Source organism: Lontra canadensis, unplaced genomic scaffold (genome assembly GCF_010015895.1).
Source record: "Lontra canadensis isolate GAN:19392208 unplaced genomic scaffold, GSC_riverotter_1.0 scaffold7, whole genome shotgun sequence".
Taxonomy (NCBI): Eukaryota; Metazoa; Chordata; class Mammalia; order Carnivora; family Mustelidae; genus Lontra; species Lontra canadensis.
Genome location: NW_022631001.1, coordinates 25,458,869 through 25,481,309, shown reverse-complemented (window position 1 = coordinate 25,481,309; position 22,441 = coordinate 25,458,869). Strand labels below are relative to the sequence as shown.

Here is a 22,441-nt window from a genome sequence, read left to right as displayed (position 1 = left end):
CGATATAGAAGACCAAATGACAGAGAATAAAGAAGCTGAGCAAAAGAGGGACAAACAGCTACTGGACCACGAGGGCAGAATTCGAGAGATAAGTGACACCATAAGACGAAACAACATTAGAATAATTGGGATTCCAGAAGAAGAAGAAAGAGAGAGGGGAGCAGAAGGTATATTGGAGAGAATTATTGGAGAGAATTTCCCCAATATGGCAAAGGGAACAAGCATCAAAATCCAGGAGGTACAGCGAACCCCCCTCAAAATCAATAAGAATAGGTCCACACCCCGTCCCGTAATAGTAAAATTTACAAGTCTTAGTGACAAAGAGAAAATCCTGAAAGCAGCCCGGGAAAAGAAGTCTGTAACATACAATGGTAAAAATATTAGATTGGCAGCAGACTTATCCACAGAGACCTGGCAGGCCAGAAAGAGCCGGCATGATATATTCAGAGTACTAAACGAGAAAAACATGCAGCCAAGAATACTATATCCAGCTAGGCTATCATTGAAAATAGAAGGAGAGATTAAAAGCTTCCAGGACAAACAAAAACTGAAAGAATTTGCAAACACCAAGCCAGCTCTACAGGAAATATTGAAAGGGGTCCTCTAAGCAAAGAGAGAGCCTAAAAGTAGTAGATCAGAAAGGAACAGAAACAATATACAATAACAGTCACCTTACAGGCAATACAATGGCACTAAATTCATATCTCTCAATAGTTACCCTGAATGTTAATGGGCTAAATGCCCCAATCAAAAGACACAGGGTATCAGAATGGATAAAAAAACAAAACCCATCTATATGTTGCCTACAAGAAACCCATTTGAAACCCGAAGACACCTTCAGATTTAAAGTGAGGGGGTGGAAAAGAATTTACCATGCTAATGGACATCAGAAGAAAGCAGGAGTGGCAATCCTTATATCAGATCAATTAGATTTTAAGCCAAAGACTATAATAAGAGATGAGGAAGGACACTATATCATACTCAAAGGATCTGTCCAACAAGAAGATCTAACAATTGTAAATATCTATGCCCCTAACGTGGGAGCAGCCAACTATATAAACCAATTAATAACAAAATCAAAGAAACACATCAACAATAATACAATAATAGTAGGGGACTTTAACACTCCCCTCACTGAAAGGGACAGATCATCCAAGCAAAAGATCAACAAGGAAATAAAGGCCTTAAATGACACACTGGACCAGATGGATATCACAGATATATTCAGAACATTTCATCCCAAAGCAACAGAATACACATTCTTCTCTAGTGCACATGGAACATTCTCCAGAATAGATCACATCCTCGGTCCTATATCAGGTCTCAACTGGTATCAAAAGATTGGGATCATTCCCTGCATATTTTCAGACCATAATGCTCTGGAGCTAGAACTCAATCACAAGAGGAAATTTGGAAAGAACCCAAATACATGGAGACTAAACAGCATCCTTCTAAAGAATGAATGGGTCAACCAGGAAATTAAAGAAGAATTGAAAAAATTCATGGAAACAAATGATAATGAAAACACAACGGTTCAAAATCTGTGGGACACAACAAAGGCAGTCCTGAGAGGAAAATATATAGCGGTACAAGCCTTTCTCAAGAAATAAGAAAGGTCTCAGGTACACAACCTAACCCTATACCTAAAGGAGCTGGAGAAAGAACAAGAAAGAAACCCTAAACCCAGCAGGAGAAGAGAAATCATAAAGATCAGAGCAGAAATCAATGAAATAGAAACCAAAAAAAAACAATAGAACAAATCAACGAAACTAGGAGCTGGTTCTTTGAAAGAATTAATAAGATTGATAAACCCCTGGCCAGACTTATCAAAAAGAAAAGAGAAAGGACCCAAATCAATAAAATCATGAATGAAAGAGGAGAGATCACAACTAACACCAAAGAAATACAGACAATCATAAGAACATATTATGAGCAACTCTATGCCAACAAATTTGACAATCTGGAAGAAATGGATGCATTCCTAGAGACATATAAACTACCACAACTGAACCAGGAAGAAATAGAAAGCCTGAACAGACCCATAACCAGTAAGGAGATTGAAACAGTCATCGAAAATCTCCAAACAAACAAAAGCCCAGGGCCAGATGGCTTCCCGGGGGAATTCTACCAAACATTTAAAGAAGAACTAATTCCTATTCTCCTGAAACTGTTCCAAAAAATAGAAATGGAGGAAAACTTCCAAACTCATTTTATGAGGCCAGCATCACCTTGATCCCAAAACCAGACAAGGATCCCATCAAAAAAGAGAACTACAGACCAATATCCTTGATGAACACAGATGCAAAAATTCTCACCAAAATACTAGCCAATAGGATTCAACAGTATATTAAAAAGATTATTCACCACGACCAAGTGGGATTTATTCCAGGGCTGCAAGGTTGGTTCAACATCTGCAAATCAATCAATGTGATAAAACACATTAATAAAAGAAAGAACAGGAACCATATGATACTCTCCATAGATGCTGGAAAAGCATTTGACAAAGTACAGCATCCCTTCCTGATCAAAACTCTTCGAAGTGTAGGGATAGAGGGCACATACCTCAATATTATCAAAGCCATCTATGAAAAACCCATTGCAAATATCATTCTCAATGGAGAAAAACTGAAAGCTTTTCCTCTAAGGTCAGGAACACTGCGGGGATGTCCTTTATCACCACTGCTATTCAACATAGTACTAGAAGTCCTAGCCTCAGCAATCAGACAACAAAAAGAAATTAAAGGCATCCAAATCGGCAAAGAAGAAGTCAAACTATCACTCTTCGCAGATGATATGATACTATATGTGGAAAACCCAAAAGACTCCACTCCAAAACTGCTAGAACTTGTACAGGAATTCAGTAAAGTGTCAGGATATAAAATCAATGCACAGAAATCAGTCGCATTTCTCTACACCAACAACAAGACAGAAGAAAGAGAAATTAAGGGGTCAATCCCATTTACAATTGCACCCAAAACTATAAGATACCTAGGAATAAACCTAACCAAAGAGACTAAGAATCTATACACAGAAAACTATAAAGTACTCATGAAAGAAATTGAGGAAGACACAAAGAAATGGAAAAATGTTCCATGCTCCTGGATTGGAAGAATAAATATTGTGAAAATGTCTATGCTACCTAAAGCAATCTACACATTTAATGCAATTCCTATCAAAGTACCATCCATTTTTTTCAAAGAAATGGAACAAATAATCCTAAAATTTATATGGAAGCAGAAAAGACTGCGAAGAGCCAAAGGAATATTGAAAAAGAAAGCCAGAGTTGGTGGCATCACAATTCCGGACTTCAAGCTCTATTACAAAGCTGTCATCATCAAGACAGCATGGTACTGGCACAAAAACAGACACATAGATCAACGGAACAGAATAGAGAGCCCAGAAATAGACCCTCAACTCTATGGTCAACTAATCTTCGACAAAGCAGGAAAGAATGTCCAATGGAAAAAAGACAGCCTCTTCAATAAATGGTGTTGGGAAAATTGGATAGCCACATGCAGAAAAATGAAATTGGATCATTTCCTTACACCACACACGAAAATAGACTCAAAATGGATGAAGGACCTCAATGTGAGAAAGGAATCCATCAAAATCCTTGAGGAGAACACAGGCAGCAACCTCTTCGACCTCAGCCGCAGCAACATCTTCCTAGGAACATCGCCAAAGGCAAGGGAAGCAAGGGCAAAAATGAACTATTGGGATTTTATCAAGATCAAAAGCTTTTTCACAGCAAAGGAAACAGTTAACAAAACCAAAAGACAACTGACAGAATGGGAGAAGATATTTGCAAACGACATATCAGATAAAGGGCTAGTGTCCAGAATCTATAAAGAACTTAGCAAACTCAACACCCAAAGAACAAATAATCCAATCAAGAAATGGGCAGAAGACATGAACAGACATTTCTGCAAAGAAGACATCCAGATGGCCAACACACACATGAAAAAGTGCTCCATATCACTCGGCATCAGGGAAATACAAATCAAAACCACAATGAGATACCACGTCACACCAGTCAGAATGGCTAAAATAAACAAGTCAGGAAATGACAGATGCTGGCGAGGATGCGGTGAAAGGGGAACCCTCCTACACTGTTGGTGGGAATGCAAGCTGGTGCAACCACTCTGGAAAACAGCATGGAGGTTCCTCAAAATGTTGAAAATAGAACTACCCTCTGACCCCGCAATTGCACTGCTGGGTATTTACCTTAAAGATACAAACGTAGTGATCCGAAGGGGCACGTGCACCCGAATGTTTATAGCAGCAATGTCTACAATAGCCAAACTATGGAAAGAACCTAGATGTCCATCAACAGACGAATGGATAAAGAAGATGTGGTATATATACACAATGGAATACTATGCAGCCATCAAAAGAAATGAAATCTTGCCATTTGCGACGACGTGGATGGAACTAGAGGGTATCATGCTTAGCGAAATAAGTCAATCGGAGAAAGACAACTATCATATGATCTCCCTGATATGAGGGAGAGGAGATGCAACATGGGGGGTTAAGGGGGTAGGAGAAGAGTAAATGAAGCAAGATGGGATTGGGAGGGAGATAAACCATAAGTGACTCAATCTCACAAAACAAACTGAGGGTTGCTGGGGGGAGGGGGGTTGGGGGGGTGGGGTTATGGACATTGGGGAGGGTATGTGCTATGGTGAGTGCTGTGAAGTGTGTAACCCTGGCGATTCACAGACCTGTACCCCTGGGGAAAAAAATATATGTTTATTAAAAAATAAAATTTAAAAAAAAGCTTCTTTTAAAAGCCAAATCAAGGAGTTACACATTAGCAAAATTAAAAAAAATTTTTTTAATTTTTTAAAAATTTAATACACACACACACACACACACACAGATGTATATGTGTATATATATATATATATATACACACACACACACATATAGGTTAGTCTCTGTTCCTGCCTCCTGACACCGAGCTCATAAAACTCGGAATTTCTGGAGTGATAGCAGTGTCTTTTGTTACAGTCACGTGACTCTACGTGGCCTCCTGGTAGGGGGCTGGTTACCAGAAAAACCAAGCCATGTTCTTGGAATTTTCTGGCTCAGTTCCCATTCCCCAGAGAGGAGAAAGGGGCTGGAAATGGAACAAATAATCAATAATGCCTATGTGATAAAGCCTCCAAAAAAATTTCAACATTACAGGGTTTGGAGAGCTTCTGGTATGAAGGTACTAGGAAACTGATGTACCCAGAGAGGGCAAAGAAGCCCCACACTCCTTCCCATATACTTCATCCTATGCATGTCTTCCAGCTTGCAGTTTCTGAGTTATATTCCCACTTAGAAGACTATTGCAAGATAGGATTCTGGGAAGATGGTGGAATACAGCAGAAATCTGTCTTCCAACCCAGACAACAGACTCAATGGCAGAATCTGTCTCATATAACTATTCTGGAACTCTGAAGTCTTTTCTTTTTTTAAATTAAATTTAATTTCATTTGCATTCTATTAATTAACATTCAGTGTATTATTAGTTTCAGAGGTAGGGTTCAGTAATTCATCAGTTGTATATAACACCCAGTGCTCGTTACATCATGTGTCCTCCTTAATGCCCATCACCCAGCTACCCCATCCCCCGCCTCCTTCCCTCCAGCAGCTCTCAGTTTGTTTCCTATGGTTAGAGTCTCTTTTGGTTTGTCTCCCTCTCTGATTTCATCCTTGTGTTATTTTTCCCTCCCTTTTTCTATACTCCTGTTTTGTTTCTTAAATTCCACAAGTGAAATCATATTAACTGGCTTTCTCTGATTAAATTATTTAGCTTAGCACAATACCCTCTAGTTCCATCCACGCTGTTGCAAATGGCAAGATTACTTTCTTTTTGATGGCTGCATAATACCCCATTATATATATAAACCACATCTTCTTTATCCATTCATCTGTCGATGGGACATCTGGCCTCTTTCCATAGTCTGGCTATTGTGAACATTGCTGCTATAAACACTGGGGTGCAGGTGCCCCTTCAGACTACTACATTTGTATCTTTGGGGTAAATACCCAGCAGTGCAATTGCTGGGTCATAGGGTAGCTCTATTCTCTATTTTGAGGAACCCCCATACTGTTTTTCAGAGTGGCTGCACTGGTTTGCATTCCCACCACCAGTGCAGGAGGGCTCCCCTTTCTCCACACTCTGACCAACATCTGTCTTTTCCTGACTTGTTAATTTTAGCTATTCTGATGGGTGTGAGGTGGTATCTCACGGAGATGGTATCTCACTGTAGTTTTGATTTGTATCTCCCTGATGCCGAGTGACATCAAGCATTTTTTCATGTGTCTATTGGCCATTTGTATGTCTGGAACTAAGATGTCTTTTCAAGGGTTACAACTTCTAGGGGATAGCTTGAACATTAAATGAAATAAATTTCAGCCAATTTCTGCACTTAGTTCAGTAGTAACTACCTCTTACCTCCCAGCCCAGTGGGCAGGCAGCCATATACTTATTCCTGAAACAGGCTGCAGAAGATAGATGGACAAAAAGGGCCCTGTCCTCCAAATGTCAGGGATCTGTACTCTGATTACTGATTGTTGCTTCTGATCATGGAGGTGGAGACACAGAGGCACTGACACAGAGGTGGGCAGCCATTGTTGCATACCTATCCCCTATTGAAGAAACGTCAGAGCCTAAGAAACTTTTAGGACACCATTCAAGTGGACCAACATAAATACTGTGGGAGTCCTAGAAGAAGAAAAGAGAGAAAAAGGGACAGAGAGATTATATGAAGAAATAATGGCCAAAAGCTTCCCAGATTTGACAAAAGACATGAATACAAACAGTCAAGAAACTCAAATTCCAAATAGGATGAAACAAATTCCAAATAGGACGAACTCAGAGACCCACACTCAGACACATTATAATCAAACTGCCAACAGCTAAAAGCAAAGAGAGAATCTCAAAAGCAGCAAGAAGCAAATCACTACATACAAAAGAATCTTCAATAAGATTTTCAACAGCTTTCTCAAGGGAAATCTGGAAGGCAGAAGATAGGAGATTCATATTTTCAAAGTGTTAAACGGGGAAAAAACCTGTCAACCAAGACAATTATATCAAGTAAAGCTGTCTTTAAAAGTGAGGAAGAAATCAAGACATTACCAGGTAAACAAAAGCTGAGGTAGATGTGAACATTAGACCTACTCTGCAAGTAATGTTCGAAGAATCCTGCAGGGTGAGAGAAAAAGGACACTAGACAATAGCTTGAAGCTATAAGAAGAAATAAAGATCTCACTAAAGGTAAGTTTATGGGCAATTATAAAAGCTAGTATTAGCGTAACAGCGTTCTATAAATCTTTTTGTTTTCTATAGACTTTCTATAGACTAATATCTTTTAAAAAATTACTAGTCTTGGAAAAAAATAAAAAATAAAAATAAAGAATTACTAGTCTTGGGAAACATAGGTGGCTGAGACACTTAAGCTTCTGCCTTCAGCTAAGGTCATGATTCCGGGGTCCTTGGATCAAGCTGTGTGTTGGATTCCCTGCTCAGTGGGGAGCCTGCTTTTCTCTCTCCCTCCACTTGTGCTCTCTCTTGTTCTCTCACAGGATCTCTCAAATTTGAAAAATCTTTAAAAAATAAAAATCTTAAAAAACAAAAAATGGTTAGTCTTTAAAAGCTAGCATTACTATAATTTTGATTTTACATAATTTAAGAGACTAACATTCAAAAATTTTTTGGTTTATGTTTTTAGACACAATGCAAAAAGATATAATTTTATGATACCGATAAATGAAAAAAGTGGGGACAGAGCTGTAAAGGAGCAATGTTTTTGTATGTTTCTTAAGTTAAGCTGGCATAAATTCAAATTAGAGTGTTTTAACTTTAGAATGTTCAGTGTAACCACAAAAGTAAGTACCTACTTATCAGTAATTACTTTAAATGTAGGCAGATTAAACTCTTCAATCAGAAGACAGAGATGTGGGGTGAGGGAGGGTGCCTGGGTGGCTCAGTTGGTTAAGTGTCCAACTCTTGATTTCAGCTCAGGTCATATCTCAGGGTCATGAGATCAAGCCCTAAATAGGGCTCCACACTGGGCATGGAGCCTGCTTGAGATTTTCTCTCTCCCTCTCCCTCTGCTCTCCCCTGTGCTTGAGGAAGCACTCTATCTCTCTCTCAAAAAAAAAAAAAAAAAAAAAATCCTCCAATGTCCTTCTTTCACTCAATTTAGACTAAAAGCATCATTACTATCACAGCACTTAAAATAGAATCATAAAAACACACTTAAAAAGATGTTTCCTTGGAAAGCTACAGTTCTAATAACAATGGGATTTATCACCTTAAGTTAATTTACTGTGTTTAAACAAAACTCATAATGTTGCCTTTAGTATCTATAAGAGATATAAAAGTCATATACCTGAAGTATACTTAGTTCTCCACTGAATGTTGCTGTCATGACAATTTCATAAGAGAAAGTATATGCATAAATCCTGTTCAACTTAAACAGAGTGGACATATTAAATGTCGAGTTCATATAATGCTATTGCCAATAAAAGCAGATAACTTGAAAGTATGCTTAATAAAAGGTATCTTCCCTTTAAGAGGCACAAGCCCAAATCTACCCAATGTTAAATATTAAATGCCAGTTATTTAATCATTTTCATGTTCACTTCAACCATTTTCTTCCCTCCAGTCTTGTTTTTTCTATAGAGTTCCTCTATTTATTTCCAAAGCAATTTATACACAAACTTTAACCAAGAGAAAATCCTATAGACTAAAAGGCACTAACTTAGCTTACCTTTAATATTTCAATAGTTTTTATTTCACTTACCATTTTTAAAAAAATTTTATTTATTTGACAGATCACAAATAGGCAGAGAGGCAGGCAGAGGCAGAGGGGGAAGGAGGCTCCCTGCTAAGCAGAGAGCCCCATGTGGGGCTTGATCAGGACCCTGAGACCATGACCTGAGCCAAAGGCAGAGGAATAACCCACTGAGCCACCCAGGCGCCCCTCACTTACCATTTTCAGTAGACTGCTTAACTAAGAAATGATGGCTATACTTTTATGAATGTTTTTTCTTTCCCTCACATTTTGTAAATTTTTCTTTCCAAATTTCTGGAAGCTATTAGTAAAAAAGTAATATTTTTCACTGTATATTACAGTCATCTTCCAATAAAGATGAATATATGTTGGCAAAAAACAAATCTGAAGGAGTTTATTTTGCAATATTTAAAACATTATCAATTGGAAAAACATAAATTATAGCTTATAGATTTTTAGAGCAAAATATACGTAATTTTGGTTTACTGACATCAACAGAGTCACTAAACATTGTTAAGTTATAAGTTTTTCAATTTTTATGAAAGCTTATTTTAAGGCTTGGATTAGCAGATACCTATTTGTATGCCTATCTGACATGAAGGTTTTTACTGGGCTGGGGAACAAATTGGTTGCTATTGTTTTTAAACAAGAAGAAAAGTGTTCTATTAGTCAACACAATTGAACAGCCTACTTTGATCTCAAAGACAGCTGTAAAAGCAGTTCCTCCTTCAGACCAGAAACTGGAACATATCAAACCAGCAAGCAAATAATAACTTCATGTACTTGACCCTTAGTGATCTCAAATTAGAGGGGGAAAATCTAGAAGAAATGGCCCAAATGTGACTGAACATAAATGCTAGTAAAAGCTATTCTTCATTTGCCTTGTGAGATGGAGAACACATAACTATCAGGACTAGTATTTGAGTGCTTACTGTGTGCCAGATGCTTCACATTTATTAATTAACATTTAAAACCACTGCCTTATGCAGTAGACACAACAGAAATCTTAAAAGCCTAAGTAATTTTTATAAAATCACCCAACTAGTTAAGCCTGGGATCAAATGCAGGTCTTATTTCAAAACTTAAAACACTTTCTGACTATTCAGTCCATTCTGTTGTAAACATACACTATACATTTTGGATAAGGTTTGTCTAAAAGTTCTTTAAAAACAGGGCTGTAAAAACTAACACAGGTCAGTCTTTGCTCAGTAAATAACTGCTGAACTGAATCATTTCCCATTTTGGTGAACAATTATATATATACATTTTTAAATTAGCAGAGTTTATTTTTTAGAGCACTTTTAGGTTACTGAGAAACTGAGCAGAAAGTAAGAGGTTCCCATATACTCCAATTGCATAGATGACCCAAATATTAACATCTTGCATTAGTGAGATATATTTATTACAAGTGATAAAAAAAACACTGATATATTAAAATTCATAGTTTACATTAGGATTCACTATTTGTGTTGCATAGTTTTATAGGTTTTGCCAAATCCACAATGTCACATACCCACCACTGCATTCTCATAATAAACACTGAATCACCCTTGTGCTCTACCTGTTCATCCCCCCCTTCATTCCCCTCCCTCCCAACCCCTGGCAAACAGTAATCATTCTGCTGTCTCTATTGTTTTACCTTTTCAAGAATGTCATATATTTGGAATCATACAGTACTGCAGCCCTTTTATGGTTGGCTTTGTTTACCTGACAATATTCATTTAAGGTTCCAACTCTTTTAGTGGCTTAATGGTTCAGTTTCTTTTATCACTGAATATTATTCTATTTTCTGGATACACCACTGTTCATTAATCCACTCACCTATTGAAGAACATCTTGATTGCTCCTAGGTTTGACCAATTATGAACAAAGCTGCTACAGACATTCATGTACAGGTTTTTGTGTGATCTTAAGTTTTGAACACATTTGGTCAAATACCAAGGTGTCCAATTGCTTCACTGTATTATAGACTATATTTAACTTCCAAAAGTGGCTGCACCATTTTGCATTTCTACGAACATGAATTTTCAAAGTTCCTGTTGCTACACATCCTAAGCCAACCTTGGGTGTTTTCAGTGTTTGGATTTTAGTCATTCAAAAAGCGTGTGCAGTGGTATCTCATCGGCAATTCCCTAATGACAAATGATGCTTAGCAACTTTCATATGCTTATTTGCTATCTGCCTATCTTGTGGAGGTGTCTGTGTAGGTCTTTTGCCTACCTTTTAATTGGATCATTTGTTTACTTATTATTGAGTTTTCAGATTTCTTTGTATAATCTGGATTCAAATCAGATACATGTTTTGCAAATATTGTCTTCCGGGCCCTGGTTTATCATTTCATTTTCTTAACAGTGCCTTTCATAGAGAAGTTCTTAATTTAGAATCTATTATTTTTAACATCAAGTTCTCATTAACTAAGGTTAAGGTCTTTAGGCTTTAGGAATCAGATCAGTGAAAAAAAATCTAAACTTTGAAGGTTAATTCTAATAATGGATTAACTATGAAATTATGCCTAGGTGTGTTTAATACTGATGGTGAAAATCACATAAAATCTAAATTTTGCGAATAACCATAGACCTCTGACTAAACTCTTCAAAAATGAGAAATTTTTATGCAAATCATTGTTTTGTAATTTAGCTGTTTTGAAAGTTTCAGTCACTACAGTGTTTCCTTAAAATATGGATAATGTATGACATCCTATTCTACATATAATTTCTTATTCTTAATGCAAAGAAAAAATTTTTTGCAAATTTAATTCAATAAACCTTTGTCCAAAGTAACATGTTGTCTTGTTTTAGAATGTCCTTTATCAAGAAAAGGGTATATTACAGTTATATATGAAGTACTATGGGATAACAGCAAAAAGTGCTGAACAGATCTGAGAGAGCAGACAAGGACAACTAGGATAAGTTTCACAGTAAAAATGATCATTTCAGCTGGGCTTTGAAGGAATAAGTATAAAGGATTTCCCAGTGACCAAAGAGAGAGGAAAGGATATGCATGAACAAATATGTCAAGCATAAAAGAAGGAAGGAACAGGGAGTCAGATAATGCTAGGTTTAAATCCTGGTCCCATTACTTTCTAGTAGTCAATGCTTAACAAGTTATATATCTTCTCTAACAGTTATTTTCCTTATTTTTTTTTAAGATTTCATTTCTTTATTTGATAGAGTGAGAGAGAGATCACAAATAGGCAGAGAGGCAGGCAGAGAAAGAGGGGGGAAGCAGGCTACCTACCGAGCAGAAAGCCCAATGCGGGGCTCAATCCCAGAACCCTGAGATCATGACCTGAGCCGAAGGCAGAGGCTTAACCCACTTAACCCAGTCACCCCTATTTTCCTTATCTTTAAAATAGAAGTAAATTCATACCTTATAGGACATGTAAAATTTAGGTAAAGTTATGTTTTTAAAAAGATTTTATTTATTTATTTGACACAGAGATGGAAAGCACAAGCAGGGGGAGTGGCATACAGAGGGAGAGAGAGAAGTAAGCAGAGGGAAAGAGAGAAGCAAGCAGAGGGAGAAGAGAGAAGCAGGCTCTCCACAAAGTAGGAAGCTGGATGCGGGACTCGATCCCAGGACTGTGTGTGCCACCCAAGCACCCCTGGTATAGTTACTTTTAATAAACATTCAATAAATATTAAATTACCCATTGACATTTAAAGGAGAGAGCCATAATTTGATCTTTATTTCAGAAGGATCACCATGGTGCTAATGTGGAAGATTCATTATAAAGGGAAAGAGATGAGAGTGATCTAATTAGGAAGCTATTCTATTTGGTCTCAGCAGTAGAAAGAGAAAAGAACTAACTAGTAATAGGTGCTCCAAAACAGAAGTGACAACCTGGAACTAATCAGATATGGGAAGGGGGAAGAAACTGTAATCAAGATTGACTAAGTACATTTACAAATTTCTTGCTTAATGTTGATCATACATTAAAAATCTAAAAGCTACTTGGTTACTATCAAAGTAACAAAACAAAGCAGAAAATAAGTGTTTGCAAGGATGTAGAGAAATTAGAACTCTTGTGCACTGTTAGTGAGAATGTAAAATGGTATAGCCACTATGGAAAACAGAGATTCCTTAAGAAATTAAACATAGAGGGGGTTCCTGGGCGGCTCAGTCTGTCAAGCGTCCAACACTCAATGTCAGCTCAGGTCATGATCTCAGGGTTGTGAGATCAAGCCCTGCATCAGGCTCTCCACTCAGCGGGAGTCTGTTGGAGATTCTCTCTCTCCCTCTGCCCCTCACCACACACACTCATTTGCACTCTCTCTCTCTTAAAATAAATCAATCTTTTAATAAAAGAAATTAAACACAGAATTACCATATGATCCAGCAATTCTAATTCTGTGTATATATTCAAAAGAATTGAAGGCAGGGCTCAAATAGATATTTAGATACCTATATTCGTAGCAGCATTATTTACAATAGCCAAAGGGTGCAAGCAATGCAAATGTCCATCAAAGGATAAACAAAATGGGGCACACAGATACAATGGAATATTCTTCAGTCTTAAAAAGGAAGGAAATTCTGCCACAAGCTACTACTTGAATAAACCTTGAGGACACTGTGATAAGTGAAATAACCCAGTCACCAAAAGACATATCTTGTGAGATTCCACTAGCATGAGACCAAATTCATACTGAAAGAAAGTGTAATGATGGGTTCCAGGGGCTGGTAAGAACGGGGAATGGGTACTTGTTTCATGGTGCTTATTCACAAGATAAAAAAGTTCTGGAGACTGATTGTGCAACAATGTGAATATACTTAACACTACTCCACTGTACATTTAAAAACAGTTGAGATGGTAAGTTTTCTGTTACATGTATTTTAACACAATTAAAAGTAATTGTAAAAAAATTTTTTAATCTAGTAATACTGCACACAAACTAAGGAAAGAGTCTGAGATTTTCTTCCTATAAAGAATCAGTTTAGTTTTTCACCCAACTTCATGTATGGCACTAACTAAAATCTCTCACAACGTAGTTGCCTCCTCCAATCAAGGATAGCAACACATAATTTAACACACACACACACACACACACACACACACTAAGCTGTCATTTTGGTAGCTTGGTTTTAGGATTTATAATGTCATGGGTGTGTGTGTGATCACAATGAATATCTTGGCAAAAGACAAGATAATTGTTAGACAATTTACACTTCTGCAAAGTACTGCAACAGATTCTAAGGGTAGGTATAAGAAAAGGTCCTGTCCTGACCTCTAAGAGCTGATTCAATAGAGATTACTGTCAATGAAACAAGTAACACTTGTAAATACAACTTACTAAACTCAATTTAGCATACATAAATATATCCAAACAAGTGAATGTATGGTTTTTACACCAAACAGGAAAAGCAAAAGGAAGGGTTATACATGTCTCCAGAGCCCTAAACATAAAGTAACATTTAAGAATGTCACAGTTTCCTGGCTTTATAAAGTCTCTTACACATCTCTCAATTAGAAGTAACATGAAGCAGGACAACTGGAAGATGTTATGAAGTGTTAAGGTACTAGTGTTCTACTTTGTCCTAGTAGGGGGGGAAAACATTTCTGAAAAATAATCATGGCCTAATCTTATTTATGTCTCTTTCATAAAGTGCTCCATTGGCTAAGCATCATCCTGATGACCTTAATCTTTTAAAGTCAGTGGTAAATCCTTTAATCTATTTAGAAATCTTACCAGAGATACAAATCAATCCACATAATGAAGAAAGAAAAAAAATAGTATTAACATTCATATGAGGTGTTACTTTTACAAAGTATTTTTATCTCTATGTTATTTGATCTTTACTAAAACTGAATGTAGTATATATTTTATTAGAGTCTGACCAATAACAGATTTCACAAAAAAGTTAAATGACTTAGACACCTAGAAAGCAATACTGCCTACACCCAGAACTCCTACCCATGTCTTCTAAGACTAGCCCTCACTTTATTCTATTTTGCACAATTTTAGGAACTTACGTAGCATAGGTAACCAACACATATCAGGCAAGAGCTGGCACAACAGCATTTTCTGCAAGCATATTCATTATTTAGCAGGCACTGTGTTAGATGCTAAGGAGACAAGAGCAAACATTACAGATAACACCAATGCCCTTGTAGTGCTAATATTCTGCCAGAGATGAATTAAATGAGTTAATATTCATTAAGAAGAAACTGGTTAATTAAATTATAGTAATCAATACCCTGCACTGTTATGCAATTATTAAAAATATTCTGGGGCACCTAGGTGGCTGAGTCATTAAGTCCCTGCCTTCAGCTCAGGTCATGATCCCAGGGTCCTGAGATTGAGCCCCGAATCAGGCTGCCTGTTCAGTGGGAAGCCTGCTTCTCCATCTCCCACTCCCCCTGCTTGTGTTCCCTTTCTCACTGTGTGTGTGTCTCTCTGTCAAATAAATAAATATTTTTTAAAAAGGTTAAAGCCTCTGCCTTCAGCTCAGGTCATGATCTCAGAGTCCTGGGATCGAGCCCTACATCGGGCTCTCCGCTTGGTGGGGTGCCTGCTTCCCCCTCTCTCTCTCTGCCTGCCTCTCCGCCTACTTGTGATCTCTGTCAAATAAATAAAATAAAATCTTTTTTTTTAAAAAAAGTTCTATATGGATGATCTCAAATACTTAGTGAAAGTTTAATGAAAATGCAAGTGGCAGAGAACTATGAATAATGTCATCCTATTTTTGTTGAAAAAACAATATATGTAAGCACATATGGTCTAGAATACAATATGAAGTTGGAAATGGGATTGAAAAGTATCAGCTTTTAGCTTCCATTCCTTGTACCACTGAATTGTTCAGTATTTTTAGGGCAAATGTTCGTTACTTTTATAACTGGAAAAAAATAAAACAAAATAAAGAAGGAAAAACTCAAGAAATCACCCTTGGTACAGGTGTTTCAAAAGGAAACTGGGAACATAAAGCAGAGAGATCATACATATGAAACTTGAAGTCTAAAAAGAGCTTGGAAAGAGAAGTGGTAGTCAAACAGAAACATAGCACTTTCAAGGAAGTAGAACTTCAGTATGGAAGTATGGAAGTATGGATAGTAATGAGACTTCAAAAGAGAGAATGGCTTTAAGGCAAGGCTGAATAAAGCAGTAAGCAAGGGCCAAGTTACACAGGAAGTTAGAAGTCTGTACTATAGGAAGCCACCATTTTAAGCAGAGGTGACATGATCAGATTTAAAACAAAGATGATAGACACAGGAGGTAAAGCCTTGAGAGATGTTTAGGAGGCAGGTTTTAGTGGAAACAATTCTAAAATTATGAAACAAACAATATTGGTGTTAAAGAAATTTATCATGTGTCCATTACACATAGAAATAATGGAAATTTAAGAAATAGTTTTGATATTAGCAAAAAAAAATTTTTAAAAAAGAGTTGTTTTCCTTAACTACATTTACAGATATGTTAAAGCTGAATTTTTTAAAAAAGCTTTTTAAGACAAGTGCTTATAACTATTTCAAAACATGAACCTAGAAACTCTCAAGTAGGTTGTCTAATTCAACTGTGGTAACATGCAAAGATGTAAACATTACTACTTCCCACAGAAGCTGTCAAAAAGTACAACATAAATGATTACTCACCAGAAACTGTTACTAATGTTAAAATCAGTTACCAGAGGCTGAGCTTGTAATAATAAAATAAAGATCAAAGTTCCATTCTCCTGAAAATATCTCAAGTGAGGAACCACATCAATAAAACATAATATACCAGTCCTCCGCAAATTTAACTACTCAGTAGGAAAAAAAAAGTATCAACTCTTTTGATACTGCATACACTTACATTGCTCAAATTCAAGAAAACTTATTAGAAAAAAAGCAACTCTTTTCTTTTTTAAGATTTTACTTTTAAGTAATCTCTACACCCAACTTGGGGCTTGAACTTACAACCTAAAGATGAAGAGTCATATGCCTCACCAACTAAGCTAGCCAGGTGCACCCAAAACAACTTTGTTTTTTTAAGTCTATCTACTTGGTAATAATATTTAAATTGTCTCTTGAATTTCCAATATTTCTATGTGCAATGGTTACATGATAAATAAAACTTCCTGAAACAACATTACTGAATGATTCTTTATCATACACATTGTTCATCATATTTAACCTCACAGCCATACCATTAAAACATGCTAGTTTTTAATTGGAAGGCAAAACCTACCAAACCTTGTTAGTTTGGTGACTTCTCTGAGGGTACTCACAACTAAGACATGGCAAAGGCTGTACTCAAGAACTTCTTATAGGCTATTTCATTTATTGAGTATCAGGTAAGTTGTGACAGAGAACTTCTAGATAGCAAAAGAGAATAAATTATAAAAGAATTAAAAATCAAAACAACAAAAATAGTCAATATGTAAATCAATAACTTAACTGAAAGCCCTCTGGGTACAAAGCACCACGACAACTGTTAAAGCAAATTAAATAGGTCACTCTACCTAAACAGACATTTTTCCAAAGACATATAGATAGACAACGAATGCCAGAAAAGATGCTCAGCATCCCTAATTGTCTGGAAAACGCAAATCAAAACACACACGCAATGAGATATCACCTTATACCTGTCAGAATGGCTAAAATCAAAACGACAAGAAATAACAAGTGTTGGCAAGGATGTTGTGCAATGTTGGTGGGAATGTAAATGGTATAGCCACTCCAGAAAAGTGTGGCAGTTCCTAAAAAAATTAAAAATAGAAATACCATATGATCCAATAATTCCACCACTGGATATTTACCCAAAGAAAACAAAACACTAACTTGAAAAGATATATGTACCCCTATTTTTACTGCAGCATTATTTAAAATAGCCAAGGTACAGAAGCAGCCGAAGGGTCCATCAATAGACAAATGAAAATGTGCTGTGTATATACCCAATGGAATATTATGCAGCCAGAAGAAAGGATGAGATTTTTATTTTTTATATATTTTTTTGCCATTTGTGGCAACAGGAGTGGACCTAGAGGGTATTATACTAAGTGAAATCAAGTTAGAGAAAGACAAATATCATATGATTCCATTTATATGTTTAATCTAAAACACAAATGAGGGGCACCTGGGTGGCTCAGTGGGTTAAGCCTCTGCCTTCAGCTCAGGTCATGATCTCAGGGTCCTGGGATAGAGCCCCGCATCAGGTTCTCTGCTCAGCAGGGAGCCTGCTTGTCCTCCCCCCACCGCCCGCCTGCCTCTCTGCCTACTTGTGATCTCTCTCTGTCAAATAAATAAAATCTTAAAAAAAAATACAAATGAACAAACAAAAAGAATCAGACCTATAAATATAGAGAACAAACTGCTGGTTCCCAGAGAGGATGTGGATTGGGGGATGGGCAAAAAAGGTGAAGGGGAGTGGCAGATACACACTTCCAGTTATAGAATGAATAAGACACAGGAATGAAATATACAGCATAGGAAACATAGTCAATGGTATATGTAATAGTACTGTATTGTAAAGAGACGGTAACTACACTCATGGGGAGCATAGCATAATGCACAGAATTGTTCAATCATTACATTGTACACCTGAAACTAATGTAACATTGTGTGTCGACTATACTAAAAAATAAAGACTACAAATATTTTAAAATATTGGATCGACATTTTTGGTATTTGGTATATTAACTTTTCTGGAATTTTTTTTTAAGATCATATAGACCAAAATTAAAAATTCATCTACTATGTAATTAATATTTACCTTTAATATCTAATATTGGTTCATGATCAATTCACTGAGGAAACTGAAAAATCGTAATTGAGTGTATTACAGAAAATTTGTAATTGAGTGTATTACATAGCTTAGGGCTACATAAGTAGATTTTTCATATAGAACTGTTTCTCTCCCCAGTTAAAACAAACAAACAAACAAAACCCAAAACTGAACATATGCCAAAGAAAAGTGACAGCCAGCCAGTCAGTCACTCCACAGACCATTCAGGGTACTACAGAGTAAGCATCACCTGTAGAATTAGAGACTCTAGAAGTGGGGCTAAGATATTGATAGTTTAACATAACAAACGTCACAGTTGATTCTGATGTGCAACCAGTACTGAGTCAGTACACTGGTTAAGAGCACAGATATACAAGCTTGGGTTTGACTCATGGACCTTCCTTGGCAAGTTACTTGTCTTTATTTTGCATTTCCTTATCTCAAAACTAAAGGTAGTAATGGTAACTACTTCAAAGTGTTGTTGACATAATTAAATGAGTCAGTGCTTATAAAGCACTGGGCCCAATGCACGACATACGTTAAGTGCTCAATGCTACATTCATTCAGTAAATATTTACTGAGCATTTACTCCGTACCTGCCAGATGCTATTTTACATACTGAACACTGCTGAAATGTTCACTTATCTTATTAATGTTGTTGTTAAAATGAGAATGGTAAAATATTTAAACAAACTTTTTACTTTTAGGTGAAGAAACTAAAGACTAAGAGTAGATCAGGCTGGCCAGTACTTAAAGGGAGCCAGTAGCAGAAATGGGATCAAAACAAGGAACTTCTTATTTCCAGGCTTCTTTTATTTTCCTCTTTCTTCTTCTTTTTCTTCTTCTTCTTTTTTTTTTTTTTGAATGCACCTTTTAAAAAAAATTCTGTATTTAAATTCAATTTAGTTAATATATACTGTGTTATTAGTTTCAGGGGTAGATTTTAGTGATTCATCAGTTGCATATAATACCCAGTGCTCATTACAGGAAGTAGCTTCTTAATAGAGCTGACTATTGGGCAGGTTTAAAAAGATAGAAAGTAACACAATCCAAATCATAAAGTATTAGAGCCAAGATAATTTTGAAATGTGTTCAAGGAAGGACACAATAAAGAAAGCATAGAAACATAAAGCCACAACAAGCAAGCAGGTTTCATCGTCATTATTCTAGTACAATATTACACAGTGTTACACATGGTCTTTGGAGTCAAACAAATCTGGTTCCAAAGCCCCAATCTACCTAAATCTATCTAATTTACAAATTATGACACTTTGTAAAATGGATATAATGATTAGACCCATGATGATTAGGAACCTAATGATCAGACCAATGTCTGACATACAGTAAGTACATGATAAATGGTAATCATGATTTCTACCACACACGAAGTCTTCCTCCAGGCATATGGTGTTCATTCACAATTATTTTTCACCTTTACATTTTGGATACCAGCCTTCCACTGATAAAGAATGTCCCTTTCTCTATATCCACTCAATATTCCTGCTTTCTCTAGATATGCCAATCCCATTTCTCATGTCTTTCTACAAACTTAGGGCCCTTAATGATCATGTCATACATGTGACAGTTAATCATACAAATCACACAGAGCCCTACTAATAGTATGTATTTTGTAACTTTTTAAGTGTATCTTACTTTGTCAGTTAGATATTCAGTTTTGGAATATGTAAGTCCTAATTTCCTTGTAACTCTACAAAAGCTAACAAACTTGATATACACAGAGCATAGTAGATGACTTTAGGAAAAGAAGAGGACAATTCTCTAGGATATTCAGAATACATACTTTTGTATCCAAATCCCTAACCAACTCTACATTGAAGAGTAGGAATATATGTTATTTTTATATGAAACAGCCTTGCCAAAAAGGGGGATTATTGTAACAAAAAGATTCATCAAGTTGAGCTTTTCCACACACGTCTTCTGGTAGATGTAAAAATAGTTTTCCAGCTGAAATATTAAATACAATACCATCTTTCACTAAGAAATTTTGATGACTGATTCTAAAAGGGAACTTAAATTTATCTAGCTGAATTCAGATGAAGAATACTGGGAAGTTATTCAAAATTTCTCACTAAGTAACAGGGCCAATAATCCAATATAAATAATTATATGACTCTCATTTCAATGTTCTTTTTCTAGAACACTGTTTTCTAGAACATTGTTTTGTTTTGGCTTGGCTTCTTTAAAGACCCTGGCCTAGTGTTTACAACCTTCTATCAAATGATATCAACTTAGCTTATCTTCCTATTTCTTTCCAGTATCATGTAAATCTCCATAGTAATTCCAGAAACACTGCTTATTTTTATCTACAATCACTTTCAAGTGTAATAATACCCCCTACTACAAATCCTATCTTTTCCTCAAAGACTAGCTCATTTGATTTAGCTTAGTTCATTAAATAAGACCAAATATTCAACTATTATTCAACCTTATTTTTTTAAGTGTATGTATGTACGTCATCTCTATACCCAACATGGGGCTCGAACTCATAACCCCAACACCAAGAGTCATCTGCTACTCCAACAGAGCCAGTCAGGTGCTCCTATTCTATCTTATTTTGAAATGAAACCATTTTTCTGCTCAAGAACGGAGATTCACAGTACATGAAGAAATTAATACTTTGCTTTTTAAAAATGCACAATTTTGGGCCACCTGGGTAGCTCAGTCAGTTAAGTGGCTGCCTCCATCTCAGGTCATGATCAAGTTTGATCTCAGGGTCCTGGGATTAAACCTCGCATCTGGTTCTCTGCTCACTGGGGATCCAGCTTCCCTTCCCCCTGTGTCCCTCCCCCATTACTCATTCTCTCTCTCTCTCCCTCTCAAATAAATACAATCTTTAAAAAATCTAGAATTTCACTCTTTCCATGATAAAATGTTATTTTAGGGTAAGATTTATGAAAAAAAGAAAAAAAGCTCTAGGAAGAAGCAATCTGTTCAACCTGGTGATCTTCAGATTCCTCTTGAATAGGTCTTAGCTTCTTAACAGAGCTTAACTATCTACAGAGTAAGGGCTATGCCTTTGTGCCCAACTTGTGCTATACCTATGAAATAAGTGTTAATCATTCAATAAATACTTATTTAGAAAAGATTCACCCCAGGCCATGTTAATACTGGGTACTGGAAAGAATAGAGATGATTCTCATATGGTCTCAGCTTTCAAAAAATCTCAGTGGGTATAAATCTTCAATAGAAAAATACATAAAAGGAATATAGAAGTTTGATAAGAGGGATGTTAAAAGGAAGGTTTTCTTTGTTAATTTACAAATGGAAGAAAAACTTACAGGCTGAAAGAAGAACCCAGTGGAGAAAAGAGGGATTGAAAATCAGGAGAAAATGCTTTAAAAGGGGGGCGGGGGTGCACCTGGGTGGCTCAGTCATTAAGCTTCTGCCTTTGGCTCAGGTCATAACCCAGAGTCCTGGGATGGAGTCCCACATCAGCCTCCCTGTTCAGCAGAAAAGTAGGCTTCTTCCTCTCCCTCTGCCCCTGCTTGTATTCCCTTTCTCACTGTATCTCTCTCTGTCAAATAAATAAATAAAATCTTTTTTAAAAAATCAGGAGAAAATGGGTAAGAGCTATAAAAATTAGGCTGACATAACTGGAAATAGATCGGGCTATGATTATACAGATGAAAGTTTGGTTAGAAAGATGAACCCCTTTCAAACAAGGAAGAGAAGATAATGAGTATCTAGATAAATTGTAAAGGAGGAAGGGTACAAAACTGAGATAACTTACTTTTTTAATTGGCATAAGAGCTTTGAAAATGTACTAATACAGTTTAGAATAGGGATCCCCCAATTTTTTAAAATATGTAACACATCAGTTTAAAAAAAATTGAGAACATCCCCCTAAAATATGTATATTTAGTAATAAATCATACTGAGATATTTTGCATTTATATATTATATAGATTATAAAACATAACAAAAACACAACTT

The 22,441-nt window shown here is 36.3% G+C and overlaps 1 protein-coding gene across 5 annotated transcripts in view; it reads right to left on the bottom strand.

The window, feature by feature from the left end:
- The window catches only part of FCHSD2 (FCH and double SH3 domains 2), a 295,916-nt gene that overhangs the window by 162,433 nt on the left and 111,042 nt on the right, over positions 1–22,441 (bottom strand). Inside the window, exon 1 of one of the 5 annotated variants that reach the window (XM_032853166.1) lies at positions 5,403–5,406. The exons of the other annotated variants lie outside the window; for them this stretch is intronic. The gene's annotated coding sequence lies outside the window, so the exon portion shown is untranslated. Of the gene's footprint in view, positions 1–5,402; positions 5,407–22,441 lie in introns of those variants that run through there. 5 annotated transcript variants of the gene reach the window in all.